Source organism: Triticum aestivum, chromosome 4A, assembly GCF_018294505.1.
Source record: "Triticum aestivum cultivar Chinese Spring chromosome 4A, IWGSC CS RefSeq v2.1, whole genome shotgun sequence".
In the NCBI taxonomy this organism is placed as follows: domain Eukaryota; kingdom Viridiplantae; phylum Streptophyta; class Magnoliopsida; order Poales; family Poaceae; genus Triticum; species Triticum aestivum.
In genome coordinates, this window is record NC_057803.1 from 652,991,264 (window position 1) to 653,002,584 (window position 11,321).

Consider the following 11,321-nt stretch of genomic DNA (forward strand, 5'->3'; position numbering starts at 1 on the left):
TCTCCTCCGTCCATGGTCGACGCCCCGCCGAGTCCCGGCAGCCTGGCCGCCGTCCCGCCCGCAAAGGTGAAGAAGAAGGCTCCAAGGAAACCGCGGTCGGAGTACACGCCAGAGGAGATCGCCAAGTTGGACGCGAAATCGGCGAAGAGGAGGGAACGGAGAGCGGTCGTCAAGCTCAATGCCGCCGCGACCAAGAGAGCCGCCATGCGCGAGGAGCTGGAGGCCGCGCGGCGCAAGGCCGCTGCCGACGAGAAGGAGGACCTCGTCAACAAAGCTCACGCCATCCTCATGCTTGGCATGGGCCGTCCCGCTGGGTTCCCTGCAGCGGCCGTCGCACCGGCGAGCACCAGCTCGTCGGTTGCGCGGCCTACGCACCGCCAGTCGCCGACGTCGCGCACCACGCCCATGTCGCCCGGCTTCCCTCCGCCAAGGCATGACGGACAGACCCGTTTCTCGGGGTCGCCGGAGATGGGCTTGTTCGCGCCGTCCACACCACGCCCCGCGGCCGTCATCGACCTCAACGTCACGCCCGGGTCCAGCAGCGGCGGGCGGCCGTCCGTCGAGATGCTAAGAAAGCAGGCACGGGCACCGTTCACGGGCACCATGAGACTTTGGCCGTGTATATGTTTGCATGTTCACTTGTTGTTGATCATGTGGTGTAGGCATTCCAATCTTTGGAGGCATTCAAGGCCCGACACAATGACAAGCCATTCACTCTTACGCATTGTTGGACGCTCATCAACATGTGCCCTAAGTTCAAGGACCAATACAGTGAACTACAAAGAAAAAGAGGACTGAAGACGGCCAAGTTCGCCGGAGGTGGAGATGGCGAGGCGTTGAAGAGGCCGAGGGGCAAGATCAACTCCAAGGTGGACGACATACGTGACGCCTCATCCATGGCCTTGCATGAGACTTTGCATGGCATGATGTCCCAAAAGGATGTGAGGGACGAGAAGAAGCGGCAAAGCAAGGACGAGCAAATGAAGCAATACCTAGACCTTCAAAGATAGAAGCTTGAGATGGAGGAGGCGGCCAAGAAGAGGAAGCTCAACATGGAGGAGGCGGCCCGGCAAAGGCAGCTCGACATGGAGGAGGCGGCCCGGCAAAGGCAGCTCGACATGGAGGAGGCGGCCCGGCAAAGGCAGCTGGACATCGAGGCCGACAACGTCAAGGCCAGGCAGAGGCAGCTCGACATCGAGGCCACCAATGCCGCCACCAAAGCGAAGGAGGTGGCCCTTGCGATCATGAGCGTGGACTTGTCGAAGATGAGCGACAAGACGAGGGCCTGGTTCGAGGCCAGGCAGAAGGAGATGATCGACGCCGAAGGCCTGAACTAGGTCATCTGATCGGCGTGGCCGTTCTTTTTTAGGCTGGCATGGGTGCCGCCCGCCCGTCGGGGGCCGCTGGCAGTGCGCCGGCGAGAAAACATTCATTTTGAAGGCCGGTTGTGTTGCCGGCGAGAAGAACTATTCATTTTGGAGGCTGGCTGTGTTGCCGGCCGCTGGTTGATGCCGGCGATGGACGTGTAGGCCTGCGTGAACCGGGGACGCTAGCTGAATTAGTTTTTTATGGATGCGGACAGGATGGGGCAAATGGATGCGACCGCGCGCTGCGCGCACGACCACCGCATCCCAGGACACGCCTGGACACGACCCCAAACCCCTACCCAAACGGACCGAATCCGGACAAAACGGACGTCCGTTTGGGGCCGCGCGGTGGGGTTGGCCTAACGCCTTGCTCTCCGGCACTAGCCTATACATAGTGTAATGCCCCACACCAAGACGCTACTCTACCGGCTGCTGGGACCCGCCACGCCGCACTGGTAGGAGGGTAGCACCCGTCAGAGCGACGCTACACTATAAATAATAGCGCCTACCTTTCAGACAGGGGTTGCACAAAAGGGTTAAATATGTGAAATTCTTTCGGTGGGAGTTTTATTATTTTATTCTTTGGCCTCTAGGTTATTTGTGTCCTAAATTTTGCCTCCTCTAGCAGGGGCCTAAGGATACCTACATGTCCTGACAATGATTTGCAGTGTGATAGTAGGTGACAAAAGCTGTGCCCAGAAACAAAGATAAGGTGTGAACTACAAAAACCATCCCACGGTTTTGGAAGTTATTTGCGACACAAAAAAGGATAGTAGGTGACAAAAGCTGTGCCCAGGAACAAAGATGAGAGATAAAAGAATCAGAAGGATAAAAAAGGATGTTCTCTTCCATACTCAGTTCGAGTTTAAGCATGTTATTCCGACTTACTAGTATCGGGTAGGAGTAAAGCATTACCTACTTTGAGAAGTCTTCGATTAGCTATGATTATTACTATTAAGATAGCCTCTCATCTTCGGTTCTTGTCTGAACTTACTCTGTGTATACGTTTGATCCTATCAGTGTGCTGCTTAGCACGACAGCAGTAAGGGCATAGTAGTGCCGAAACAAATATTATTTTTTCACCTTTTTGCCCGGTGTTGCTACAGTACTTGTAGGAGATGAGCTTTTGGCAGCATAGCACTAACTGTAGGAGATGAGCTTTTGGCAGCATAGCACTAACTCAGCTACTCCTACTATATTCAAAGCTACTTGCCTAGTAGTACTCCTGTAGACAGTAGTATTGCTCTGTCTAAACAAATCTAAGACAAGAATTTTAGGACGGAGGTAATATTATGGAAGGATGAATCAGTAATGCTATGGGTAAGCCATGAATGACATCAGAAGGCACAGCTATAGCTAATGCTAATCAATTGCGGAATATGCTAATCATAGCTAATGCTAATAAACACAACTGTGCACTTGCTACTGTGTTCTGTGTTTACCCCACCCATGGGCGTGAAAAATTGTTCCAAGCCACTGATCTTTATTAATCTAAAGCGTGGCATATGATATCAGAACGGAAGAACGACAGTCCATACTCGCGCTACATCACATGAGGAATAAAGAACCACCGTAATCCTGGCCACTAACGTAAAGGGCATGCCTTTTTTAGGGAGGTAAAAGACACATACTACTAGGCAATTAATGAGACGTCGAACTGTATGCCTGTACTCGCGCTGGGTCAGATTTCAAAAAATCCAACGCGGGTGTTTCACTTATTCAGTGCCGGAACTTGCAAAAATTTACACTTTCGGAGTTTTTGAATTCCTGAAAGGTCCATGAAATTGAAACTTTTAGTGCTTTTCATAAATTCAAACTTACAGAAAGTTGAAAAAACTAAAATTTGGAACTTCTAATGTAAACTTCCTTCGAACTTTAAAAAAATTAAACTTGAGGTTTTCATAATCCTGAAATGTCCAAGAAATAAACGTTCATATATTTTTTGAATTTTTGGTTCGTTTCATAAATTTGAACTTACAAAAAGTTCAGAAATCTAAAACTTGACCTCTAGAAATTTTGAAACCTCAGTTATTTTATAGCAATCAGGAATACAGAAACATAGTAATCCTGACCACTAATGTAAAGGAGATGCCTTTTTTAGGGAGGTAAAAGACACACATACTACTATGTGATCGAGGAGACGTCAAAATGTAAGCCTAGGTCAGATCAGGAACCACGGAAGGCAAAACCTCTAGCGGCACAAAACGAAACCAGTTCATCAACCCAGATACATGCTGCTACATGGAGGGTGCCGTACACGTACAAAATCCACGCAGGATCACGGCACACAGGTCACTCCAGTACGTACCATACACCAAAGGCAAGTACAAAACTGTGCAGTGCTTTCTCTGTTTACCCCACCTATGGGAATGGGAAATTGCTCCCAAGTCATTGACCGTTTGCTAATCTAGAAAACATGGCATATGATCGCATTGCATGTAGAGAACAAAATGACAGTCAACTCCACAACCAAACAGCCACATGATCCCAGCCACAGACCAGCAAAGTAAAAGACATTCTTTTCAGAGAGGTAAAAGGCATACTAGTAGGAGATGATTAAAGACATACTGCTCGGAGGTGATAGAAGGCCTACTACTACTAGCAGATGTACAAATAAAAAAGGAAACACTTTCCAACCGGAAGCAAAATGCATATCATTCCATACCCAGTAGCCAGTACTAACCCCTTGTTAGTGCATACACCAATGGGCATGTACACATAACTGTGTGCTTACTATTGCGGTCTCTGTTTACCCCACCCACCCATGGGCATGAAAAAATGTTCCAAGCCAACGATCGTTTGGTAATCTAGAACATGGCATATGATCTCACTACCAACAATCAACAGTCCATAACAAAAAATACACCCTTTATAGTGAGTGTTGTCCTACAAAACAAAGATCATAAAAGAACCTCAGTAAAATTATTCTCTCCAGTTCACAAATTGCTTTGGACACTGACAACTGAACATTTAAGCCCCAAACCACCTAACCAGCAATGTGTTACAAGAGACCAATTTCATTCTTTTCTTTGGAGATTGACAACAGAATATTTGAGCCTAACCCTTTAGCAACAATAGCATGGAACAGAAAAAAGGCCTAACCACCTAACCAGTAATGAATTACTCCCTCCGTTCCTAAACATAAGGATTTTTAGAGATTCCAATACAGACTACATACGGAGTAAAATGAGTGAATCTACACTCTAAAATGCGTCTATATACATCCATATGTAGTTCGTATTGAAATCTCTAAAAGATCTTATTAGAAACGGAGAGTACAAAAGACCAATTTCATACAAAAGAAAGATCATCATGGTCACATGATTGTGGTGGCCGGGAGAACACCACCACAGAGATCCCAACACTAAATCAACGGCTCAATGGCCGGCACCAAATTCGCCACTCACCTGAACCAAGAGGACGGTGGTTGCTGTGACTCCGGAGCTTCTGCAGCCTAAGGTCGTCGCATCCGCTGATCAGTTGTGACTTTGTTTAGAAGATTCTGCATACTAGGTAGTTGTTTTTCTGAAACAGATATAATCCGAAGAACCTGCAAAGTAACATCAATTTAATTTTTGTATTTCACACAAGCTTATTTCAGACTAAACAGAGTTAACGCTAGCTAATACTAGATCTCTTCTGTCTTCCTAAAAAGGGCTAATTCAATGTTAGGAACAACTGATTTTAGGAGCATAGAAACCCATGCCAACTAATCCACCTAATGTCCTCCTATTTATTCTGAAAGTAGCTCAATAGACAACGCAGTTTTCAGGTCTCTAAACTCGTGCTTCCACCGCTATATGTTGATTTCTGATGAAACATAACCAGTCATCAAGAGATGTATGGTAAGAACAAACTTAGTTGACATGTCTAAAAAAAATCATCACACCTTATGTACAGATGATTTCACGATAGCATTGTCGAACAAGAAAAACAGTATATTTCTTAAGCTCAAGAACCGAGTGCTAGCTCGGTTGGCTTGAAGCTCACAGGTGTGAGCTCACCCACCCACGTTCGATCTACATGGAAGACTCATTTCTATCTAACTAACAGGCAGTTAAAGGAGGGGCTCTTCCCCTTTTAGCCAACGTATTTTAAAATTCTTAAGCTCAACTTAATAACAAATGTTCAACAACTTACCATTCCATTTTGGAATTCTCTGTCAATATCTAGCTGCACTGCCAAAGCTTTGGCAAGTAAAAAACCCACAGATAGAAAGAACATGTATATAGGATTCCTGCACAGCACAACACGAATGACAGCACCATGTTAATAATTTTCGTAAGAAGAGTGATTGGTTTGATGCCAACATTTGACATTGCCAATAGTATTTGGCAAGACAATATTAGGCAAAACTGGAAGTTGCCAAAAATTAGCAACTTTTTTAGAGATGAGCAAGAACCAATTGGTAGCCACCCAGTTTTTTAGACTTGCCAAGAATTGGCATGCCAGATATTGGCGTCAAACCATTCAGGCTCGAAAACCCTGCGCATACTGTGGCTATACTGCAGCTAGTGAGCTACATACCTCGGAAACATCATGATCTTATCAAAACCAAGAACTGCGATAGCAACAAACCTCGGAAACATCATGATCTTATCAAAACCAAGAACTGCGATAGCAACAATCACCCAAGGAGGCGGAAATCTGCCATTACCATGGTTGTGAGCTTGCTGGAATGTGATAAAAAATTAAGTTCAAGTCAAAGACAATTCAATAGGGATCTATTTCACCCACTAGAAAAAAGAACGCATCGTCAGAAAATAAAATTTGAATCCAGCCACCAGAAGAAAATACACAATCATAAATGACCCCATTTATGGAGGGGAGCAATAAATTTCTTGAAACTGAAGATTCTCTGAATGCAACTCTCTAGAGATATTCTATAGCTATTTACTTAAATGCAAAGGCATTACACCTGCCATAATTCCTCAGAGAGTTCTTCTACAAAAAGAAATAATGTGCTAGCACAACATCTCTGAATATTAAATATATTCAAACCTGCATTGACACTATGTTTTACTCGGAATGCGGAAATTCATTCATTCATGAACAAAAACACAACTACCACCATGTCCTTGGAATCAGCCACATTCTGAATAAACAAGAATTTTAGATGACTACGTGAAACTGAAGAATAACAGTCTGAGAGTACCGGCACGAAGCATTGTTACTAGAGCAAAAGCCTGAGAGTAACAATTAGCAATGTGTAGTTTCTATAGAGCTTCTTTCACAACAATTCTGAACACTTTTTTGTTTGTTTTCAAGCATCAGCTACTTTATAACTTCACAATCAAACTGATATCAAACTGCAAGCATGGGCGGAACCGTGCTATAGAGGTGGATGATTATGACTGCAATACCGTTAGTCGAGAGGAACTGAAGAAATATTAAACGCTCTTATAGTGTCAACAGAAACTGTTGTTCATTAACACACGCTCACTAGTGACTGGACATGCAAAGTACTCCCTCCGTTCCTAAATATTTGTCTTTCTAGAGATTTCAACAAGAAACTACATACGGAGCAAAATGAGTGAATCTACACTCTAAAATGTGTCTATGTACATCTGTATGTGGTAGTCCATTTGAAATCCTAAAAAGACAAATATTTAGGAACGGAGGGAGTATATATCATGTCCATGAGAAACAGTACATCCAAGCTCTAGCCATACAATTCCCTATATCTGCATGACATTTGGTTATGTCTCAACCAATTACAGTTAGACAGGACAAAAACATTATGAGCATTAAAGGATGCAACATATTTATCTATTAATGCCGTCCAAATAATGAAAACACAGTCAACACTGAAGTGTTGGGCATGAATAAACGGATAGCTAGGGTGAGACCCAAGGATGCCAATATGGAAATATACCGGTGGTTGTGACCAGAAAAAGAATACAAATAATCGACATCATGATACACATCCTTGCTGCTTCACTTGTCAAAACCTAAAGCTCTTAACACACACACACACACACACACACACATATGCTCGGTCATTGACAGATAACCGAGCACAAGACAGATGAAGCCTTGAGATGCTAGATTGCTAGTCCTGGGATACAAGATCACATTCTGAGCCACACAAATGGTAGGGAGAACACAAGTATTTCTTTCAGCAATAGCAGCATTTGCTAGATACAGGAACTTTGGCAACCAGTAGCGTATCATTGCCTAGCCAATTGAGGCAATCAGGGCCAAAACCTAAGTAGCCATGCAACTAATGCCATGACCCAGAGCTATACGGCACAGCCGTGGCTCGATGACCACATGGCCAGAGCAACGGGAAGAATGCAGGAGGAGCAAGAGAAGCCTGGAGGACTCACCTTAAATGTTTGTAGCTGAGGCCAAACCACGCCGTTGCCGGTGATGAGATGTGGCAGAACCTACAACCGCGGACGCACCATGGACCTTGGCCATCGACCCAATAAAATAATATGGCAGCGTTTCAAAATCATCTAGCAAACTTTTCCTGGAAAGTTAAAGTAGCTTGATCAGCAAAAATGCAAAACAGAAACTAAAATAGCGCTGAATAAATGTACATTCAAGTTTATACAAAATATGGCAGCTTAGTAACAGGAAATGCTGAGAAATGCCACCTGTTTTGGAAATCGACGGATGCTCTCAACCAAGTATTGGTACAACTGCCTATCACCAGCCACTAGCTCTCCCACAGCTGGAATCACAAAAGATTGGAACATCCACATGACTCAATTACAAGCACAAGATCCTTCCTCCTTTCTTTAGAACTCTGAAACACACAAATCCTAATTACTACCTCTGTACACTAATATAAGATGTTTTTGCAGTTCAAACACACATTAATCAGAATTCAAATACATACAACAAGTCCTACAACAAAAGAACTCCTCAAAAGCAACATCCAATACGAACTTGCAAAACATTTGCAAGTTTGGAAAATCAAATGCAAATATATGGACAGATGGATATACATCTAATTAGCAGCATACTAGAAACTCGAGAGATAAAAAATATGACGATTGGTACATCAAGAGAAAAAATCTGTCTTACACCAAGTCATGGCATACAACTGACGGAGAAGTAAAAAAGGTATCCAAGATGACAGCTTATTTCCTTAGCATACACCCAGAAGTACATGCATAGCAAATCCCATGGATCGCTTGGTAAAGGAAAAACAGCAGGTATTTATCTCATGAATGCACATCATATCCATCTCGTAGCCAGAGGGAAACCGACTCGTTTATAACTAGCTAACAACAACTTTAGCAACTACCAGAGCATCATTTGCAAAGCTCAATTGTGGCCAAATAGAAAAACTAAGTAGCCAAGGCACAAAGTCCATGACCCAGAGCTATACAGAATAGCCGTGGCTCGATGACCACGTGCTCAGAGCAAGGGGAAGAAGAGGAACTCAGGAGCACTCACCCTTAATGTTTGAAGCCGAAGCCAAACCATGCCGTTGCCAGCACGGTGAGGGTGGAGAGCTGGACAAAGATGTGATCGAGCCGAACCTACACGGCCAGCTGCTGCATCTCGTAGTACTAGCGGCTAGGGTGAGTGGCGATCCTGCTTGCATCCTCGTGACAAACTCGCCGAACTATGGCAATAATCTGTGAGATCGAATTGAAGGCTTCAGTTAATCCCAATGAAAATGAATCAAAAATTGCAACAAAACTACAGAAACTCTATCAATCCCTACTGTCCAGGTTAAAAAAAAGACCAGTTTCCATTTGAACGGAGACAGAAACCTCTGTAGCTCCACCTGAGGGGCAGGGCGGGAGTTGAAGAAGTATCCAATACATCAGTTTATCTCATCAGCATACACCCAAAAGTACATGCATAGCAAATCTCATGGATCGCTTGGTAAAGGGAAAACAGCAGGTATTTATCTCATCATTGTACAACATATCCATCTCGTAGCGAGAGGGGAAATGACTCGTTTATAACTAGCTACAACAACTTCAGCAACCAGAGCATCATTTGTAAAGCCCAATTGAGGCCAAACCAAAAACCTAAGTAGCCATGGCACAAAGTCCATGACCCAGAGCTATACAGAATAGCCATGGCTTGATGACCACATGCTCAGAGCAAGGGGGAGAAGAGGAACTCAGGAGCACTGCCAGCACGGTGACGGTGGAGAGCTGGACGAAGATGAGACTAAGCCGAACATACACAGCCAGCTCCTGCATCTCGCAGTACTGGCGGCTAGGGAGGGGGTGGTGATCCTGCTTGCATCCTGGCGACAAACTCGTGGAACTACAGAAGAATATGTGATATCGAATTGGAGGCATCAGTTAATCCCAAAGAAAAAGAATCAAAATTGCAACAAAACTATAGAAACTCTAACGACCCATAGTGTCCAGGTTCAAAAAAATCCACTCCATTTCTGATTGAACTTTCCACTCCATTTCTTGATATGAACATGATGCTATCTTGATAGTATAAATTAATTCATGGAGCGTACAGATGTCATACCAAGCATGGAAAATTGTTGTTTTTATTCATGATGCAATCAAAATTGTGTCTATTAGTTAATCTAGAAAATGTAGTGCATCTCTGTCAACATTATGCCAGTTCTGATTTGTCATTGTGATATACCAAAATTAGAAGTGGCAGCTACAAGAAGAAAACCATCTGATCTCGGCGTACCAATAAGAGAAAACAAGACGTCGCATGTAAGACCAGAAGCATCATATCACACATAATGAATGGCAGGAACGCAAACCCCTCAAGAACTTCCCTTGGAGAACGACTAGAGATGTAGAAAGACAACAACTAAACCTACTATTGGAAGCAACCATCATCACAAGATCTCCTTTCCATTGAATTGAAGCATATGCTGCTGCAATGGCACTCGAGTCTATCTCTGAAATGAAATTGCTCTGTTTCTTTTCCTACGTTCCATCAAGGATTTCATCCAGCACAGTTGTATTACTAGTTCAAGCAAGCTGCGTCGTAGGATTCCGCATGTCCTCGTCCTCGTCCTCCTCTGCGTCGTCAATGCCGTGCGCCTGCTGCTCGGAATCGAACAAATCGCAAACCGATCACGTAGAACAATTATTGTGCGATTTCTGTATGACCCCCGCTCGCCTCATGAGGCTTTTGCATATATGGCTCGATCTGCGGCAGTGGAAGGGAGCGGAACCAACCTGTAGAGAAGGGAATCAATGTGGTTGTTGAAGCAAGTTGCTTTCGTCACCATCTCCCATTTCAACCCATCATCATACATCATAAATCATACATCATACATCTACTAGCTGCCCCTGGTACAAATTCAAAATCCAGATGGTTCTTTAGGAGATGGATGAGGACCAAGATGAGGGGAATGACTGATGTGACATACCTTGAACGGAGACAGAGACCTCCTGCCTGATGGACCTCTGCAGCTCCACCTGAGGGGCGGGGCGGGAGTTGAAGAAAAGACCCCTATCAGCGAACCACGGTTGTAATCGAACAGAGAGAGAGCGAGGCGGGGAGAAAACTAGCAGCGGAAGCTCCATTTCATCGGCACCGGCAGGGTCGGTTGGAGCAGCGGAAGAGCGGCGTCCCGAGAGAGAAGCACACGGCGGCGGCCCCCTCGGTCCTCCTCTCCCAGCGGAGCCCAGCTCGACGACGGCGCGCGTCCGGAAGTCCAGACGCGGCCATGGCGCCGCCTGGCCTGCTCCGAATCGATCTGGAGCGTCCCGTCTGGAGAGTGAGAGACGGTGAGTGGCGGGCGGCGTCGGTGGGTGAAAGGGCCGTGCCCTGGGTGGGTGGGGCTCGTCGGTGGCTTGAGTGGTGGAGCGGCGGCGATGGGGCAGAGGGAGGGGAGGATTGGAGCGGGAGAGGAGGGAGGGAGAGAGAAAGAGAGAAGAGAAGAGGAGGCTCGTCGTGCTTCTCCGCAGCGGCCGTCGTCGCTTCCTTGAAGGTGGGTGAGAGGAGCGGCGGCGGCGGCGGCGGCGGCGTGGGATTGGGGATTAGATTAGTCTT

The 11,321-nt window shown here is 45.5% G+C and overlaps 1 long non-coding RNA gene across 14 annotated transcripts; it reads right to left on the reverse strand.

The window, feature by feature from the left end:
* Positions 1-3,874: 3,874 nt before the first annotated feature.
* LOC123087892 (uncharacterized) lies at positions 3,875-11,315 on the reverse strand. 14 transcript variants are annotated; one of them, XR_006441567.1, is made up of 7 exons: positions 10,696-11,315; positions 8,778-10,615; positions 7,970-8,121; positions 7,697-7,842; positions 5,946-6,040; positions 5,508-5,604; positions 4,268-4,917 (listed from the first exon to the last, which is right to left on the reverse strand). It is a non-coding gene; the product is annotated as an uncharacterized lncRNA (long non-coding RNA). The 14 variants fall into 14 exon arrangements; XR_006441573.1 differs by having other exon boundaries at positions 5,895-6,040; XR_006441569.1 differs by adding an exon at positions 3,875-4,253 and having other exon boundaries at positions 4,775-4,917; positions 5,508-7,842.
* Between the last annotated feature and the right edge of the window lie 6 nt (positions 11,316-11,321).